Raw genomic sequence first — 5509 nt, forward strand, 5'->3', positions numbered from 1 at the left:
GGGTTGACAACTTTTTATTTTTTCTGGATAGTTTATAAACAACTGGAAACACAATATTTTATACGGCCACATTGGAAACCCTAATAAACCATTATAAGCTATACGCAGGGGCGGGACTACCGTGGTCGCAGCGGTCGCAGCTGTGACGGGGCCCGGAGTCCTTAGGGGGCCCGATCGCGGAGCTGCAGCCACTCATTGGCTGTGCAGCTCCGTTCTTTGATTGGCTGCTAGGCTGCAATTAGCCTGACAGGATGGCTGCTCTGTGCACACAGGACATGTGATGAGGTCACAGGAGGGGAGGAGTCATGTGTCACATGATCAGGAGCCTCCTTCTGTATGCAGGACTCTGCCGTGCTGGTTGTCAGGCTACGTGCACACGTAGCGGAACTCTCGCGGAAGTTACCACGAGAATTCCGGAATTCCATCCCGCGGGAAAATCGCATTTTAAATTCCCGCAATTTTCCCGCGGAAAAACTAGCGATTTGCAAGCGTAATTAGCTTGCTGAATGCTAGCGTTTTCCAAGCGATCTGGAGCATCGCTTGGAAAACTGATTGACAGATTGGTCACACTCGTCAAACATAGTGTTTGATGAGTGTGACAAACTTTTTACTACTGAGGCTGCCTATGCAGCATCAGTAATAAAAGATAGAATGTAAAAAAATAATAAAAAAAAATAAAAAATATTGTTATTCTCACCTTCCAGCGTCCCGTGCAGCCTTCCCGCCTCTCTCCACGCTCCTGGTCCCAGTAACCCTTTGCACGAATGACCGCGAGACGTCGCGCTCCCGCGACATCATCGCGAATGACCACGAGACGTCATACTCCCGCGAGATCTCGAAGTCATCACGGTCATTCTCGCAAAGGATTACTGGGACCGGGAGTGTGGAGAGAGGCGGGAAGGCTGCGTGGGACGCCGGAAAGTGAGAATAACAAAAATTTTTTATTTTAATTCTATCTTTTTTACAGGGGTATGGTACCCAAAGCCTGGAGGACAGTCTCCTCTCCTCCAGATCGTGGGTACCATCCGCAAATGTTCTGCTTACTTTTCGCAAGGTGGGCACAGCCACATGCGGGAAGTAAGCGGAACAATGCAATCCTATGGGTGCGGGATCGCCGCGATTCCACTAAATTAATGAGCATGCTGCGTTTTTTACTGCGAAGTGATTCCGCCGCGGAAAAAAACGCAGCATTAGCACAGTATTGCGAAATCGCATGGGATGCTTATTTTTCGCGTTTTCACAGCAAAATCGCGCATTTGAAAACGCGAAAAAACCGCAACGTGTGCACATAGCCTCATGGTCCACTGCTGGATGAGGGTAAGTTTATGTGTGGGGTCAGGAGGGGTTTACAGGGTGGATGTAGCAGAGCTGTGTGTGTTTGAGGTGTACGGAGCAGAGCCGTGTGTGTACGAGGTGTGCAGAGCATAGCCACTTGTGTACAAGGTGTACGGAGCGGAGATGTGTGTGTACGAGGTGTACAGAGCACAGCCATGTGTGTAAGGAGGTGTACGGAGCGCAGCCATGTGTGTACAAGGTGTATGGTGCGCAGCTGTGTGTGTACGAGGTGTATGGAGCAGAGCTGTGTTTGTACGAGGTGTACGGAGCAGAGACGTGTGTACAAGGTGTATGGAGCAGAGCCGTGTGTATGAAGTGTATGGAGCGCAGCCGTGTGTGTACGAGGTGTACGGAGAGAAGCCGCATGTGTACGAAGTGTACGGAGCGGAGCCGCGTGAGTATGAAGTGTACGGAGGGGAGCCGTGTGTGTACGACGTATACGGAGCGGAGCCGCATGTGTATGAGGTGGACGGAGAGGAGCCGTGTGTGTACGGAGCGGAGCCACGTGTGTACAAGGTGTACGGAGCAGAGCATGTACGGAGCGGAGCCACGCATGTGCGAGGTGTGCGGAGCCGCGCGTGTACGAGGTGTATGGAGCGGAGATGTGCATGTATTTTGACATTGGGGGGACCCCATTTGAAGGTTTGCATCGGGGCCCATAACTTTGTAGTTACGCCACTGGTAATACATGTTTACAGCCCATAATTCAGATATGAAGTCATCATCTACAGTCACTGTCAGCTGTAAAATGATGAGAATTACAGTCAAAATAATGCGTGTATAAGTTTCTCCATGTTTATACTAAGTCATATTACAAGACTCGTTAAAGGGTTGATTGTGACTTGTAGGATCGCTACTACCAACAGGTGGCGCTATAGAGTTCAAGTCCTCTTTTTCTCTGAAGAGGCAATTTGCATATTATTTTCCCAGAGGAGCATTGCACGGCGAATAAGCCTCCTTACCTTGACAAGCCAGAGCTGGCATGTCACTCTCCACAAGGAGAAACCTTACCCCTTAGACCTAAGTTTCTCCAGTCTCCAAAATATCACCGATGCTTTCTCCAGTCTGTAAAATATTACCGCTGCTTACAGTTTGTTTATGGACAAGGCAAAAAGTGCCCTATTTTTGTGGATCTTCAAGGAATTTCTATACAGTTGGCAACCCGGGCCACCGCTTTCTTAGGGGCCCCCAGCGTTTCTATTCCAAGGTACTTAAGACTACTCAAGAACCTGTGGTGACATCACGGTCATGTATCCATAATCTCACCGAAGGTGAGTCTAGAGAAACTGAAGAGGAGACAGGCTGGTAAGTACTGTGCGTATATACAGGTGCTTCTCACAAAATTAGAATATCATCAAAAAGTTAATTTATTTCAGCTCTTCAATACAAAAAGTTAAACTCATATATTATATAGAGTCATTACAAACAGTGATCTATTTCACGTGTTTATTTCTATTAATGTTGATGATTATGGCTTACAGCCAATGAAAACCCAAAAGTCATTATCTCAGTAAATTAGAATACTTTATAACACCAGCTTGAAAAATGATTGTAAAATCTGAAATGTTGGCCTACTGAAATGTATGCACAGTAAATGCACTCAATACTTGGTCGGGGCTCCTTTGGCATCAATGACTGCACCAATGCGGCGTGGCATGGAGGCGATCAGATTGTGGCATTGCTGAGGTGTTATGGAAGCCCAGGTTGCTTTGATAGCAGCCTTCAGCTCGTCTGCATTGTTGGGTCTGGTGTCTCTCATCTTCCTCTTGACAATACTCCATAGATTGACTATGGGGTTAAGATCAGGTGAGTTTGCTGCCAATCAAGCTTAGTGATACTGTTGTTTTTACACCAGGTATTGGAACGTTTGGCAGTGTGGACAGGTGCCAAGTCCTGCTGGAGAATGACATTTCCATCTCCAAAAAGCTTGTCGGCAGAGGGAAGCATGAAGTGCTCTAAAATTTCCTGGCAGATGTCTGCGCTGACTTTGGTCTTGATAAAACACAGTGGACCTACACCAGCAGATGACATGGCTCCCCAAACCATCACTGATTGTGGAAACTTCACACTAGACCTCCAGCAGCTTGGATTGTGGCCTCTCCACTCTTCCTCCAGACTCTGGGACCTTGATTTCCAAATGAAATGAAAAATTTACTTTCATCTGAAAGCAACACCTTGGACCACTGAGTAACAGTCCAGTTATTTTTCACCTTGGCCAGGTAAGAGGCTTCTGGCGTTGTCTATTGGTCATGAATGGCTTGACACAGGGAATGTGACACTTGTAGCCCATGTCCTGGATACGTCTGTGTGTGGTGGCTCTTGTAGCAATGACTCCAGCAGCAGTCCACTCCTTGTGAATCTCCCCAAAATTTTTGAATGGCCTTTTCTTCACAATCCTTTCAAGGCTGCAATTATCCCAATTGCTTGTGCACCTTTTTCTACCACACTGTTTCCTTCCATTACTATACTTGGATACAGCACAATGTGAACAGCCAGCTTCTTTAGCAATGACCTTTTGTGGCTTACCCTCCTTGTGGAGTGTGTCAATGACTGCCTTCTGGACATCTGTCAGGCCAGCAGTCTTCCCCATGATTGTGGAGCTACTGAAAGAGACTAAGGGACCTTTTTAAATGCTTAGGAAGCCTTTGCAGGTGTTTTTTGCTAATTATTCTAATTTACTGAGATAATGACTTGTGGGATTTAATTGGCTGTAAGCCATAATCATCAACACTAACAACATTAACAACCAGTGACGGAGGTGCGGCAAGGATAACCAGTGGGTGGAACAATACAAGGAGCAATCCCTTTAATAGACCTAAACATTATCAGAAATAAACACGTGAAATAGATCACTCTGTTTGTAATGACTCTATATAATACAGTATATGAGATTCAGTTTTTGTATTGAATAACTGAAATAAATTAACTTTTTGATGACATTCTAATTTTGTAAGTAGCACCTGTACATGTGTATAGTCAGTGTGTGTGTAAACAGTGGCATGTAAAAGTTTGTGCACCCCTGGTCAAAATGACTTATTATGAACAGTTAAGCAAGTTGAAAATAAAATGATCTCTAAAAGGCCAAAAGTTAAAGATGACACATTTATTTTCTATTTTAGGCAAAACAAATGTACTGCATATACTGTATTTTTTACATTCTTAAAATTGCAAAAGGAAAGTGGGCCGATGCTAAAGTTTGAGCACCCTCCATGATAAGTACCTAGTAGCACACTCTTTTGAAAGTATCACACCTCGTAAATGCATTTTGTAGCCAGACTAGAGTCTTTCAATTCTTGCGCTTTTGAGGTTGTCTATTGTGGATTGTGACATGTGTTTAGGATCATTATCCATTTGTAGATGCCATCCTCTTCCTCTTTTCACCTTCTGCTTTTTTACAGATGGTTCAAGATAAAGAATTTGTGAAATTTCATTGAATCCATTCTTCCCTCCACCAGTGAAATGTTCCCAGTGCAATTGGCTGCAACACAACCCCAAAGCAAGACTGATCCACCCCATGCTTAATGATCGGCGAGATGTTCTTTTTCTGAAGTTCTGTACCCTTTCTTCTCCACACATACCTTTGATCATTTTGGCCACAGAGATCTGTTTTACCCTCATTTGTCCACAGGACTTGTTTCCAAAATGCACCAGGCTTGTTTAGATGTTTGTTTGCATTCGACTGACACTGAATTAAAAGGTGAGGATGCAGGAGAGGTTTTCTTCTGATGACTCTTCAATGAAGTAAATGTTGATTTATTTATTCAAAAATAAATGTGGATTGTTGTTCATGGGAAAAAATAAGACATCCCTTGAAAATAAGCCCTAACCCAGGGTCCTCAAACTTTTTAAACCAGGGACTAGTTCACTGTCCCTCAGACTACTGGAGGGCCAGAATATAGTTTAAAAAAAAACTATGGACAAATTCCTATGCACACTGCACAGATCTTATTTTGAAGTAAAGCCGGGATCACACATGTGAGAAACTCAGACGAGTCTTGCATGTTAATACCCGGCACTCGAATCAGAGCGTGTGGCCGCATAGCAATATATGCAGCTGCACGCTCTGCTTCCGAGTGCCAGCGGCAGTGCCGGGTATTTGCATGCGAGACTCGTGCGAGTTTCTCGCATGTGTGATACCGGCCTAAAAAAGCAAAACAGGAACAGATACAATATT

At 44.8% G+C, this 5509-nt stretch overlaps 1 long non-coding RNA gene across 1 annotated transcript; it reads left to right on the forward strand.

Annotated features, from left to right (window-relative positions):
- The first annotated feature begins 3200 nt into the window (after window positions 1-3200).
- LOC141092232 (uncharacterized) lies at window positions 3201-5107 on the forward strand. Its single transcript, XR_012232719.1, has 2 exons — window positions 3201-3554; window positions 4734-5107. It is a non-coding gene; the product is annotated as an uncharacterized lncRNA (long non-coding RNA).
- Window positions 5108-5509: the final 402 nt, after the last annotated feature.

This window comes from Dendrobates tinctorius, unplaced genomic scaffold, assembly GCF_039654945.1.
Source record: "Dendrobates tinctorius isolate UK_male_01 unplaced genomic scaffold, ASM3965494v1 ptg000058l, whole genome shotgun sequence".
Lineage (NCBI taxonomy): Eukaryota > Metazoa > Chordata > Amphibia > Anura > Dendrobatidae > Dendrobates > Dendrobates tinctorius.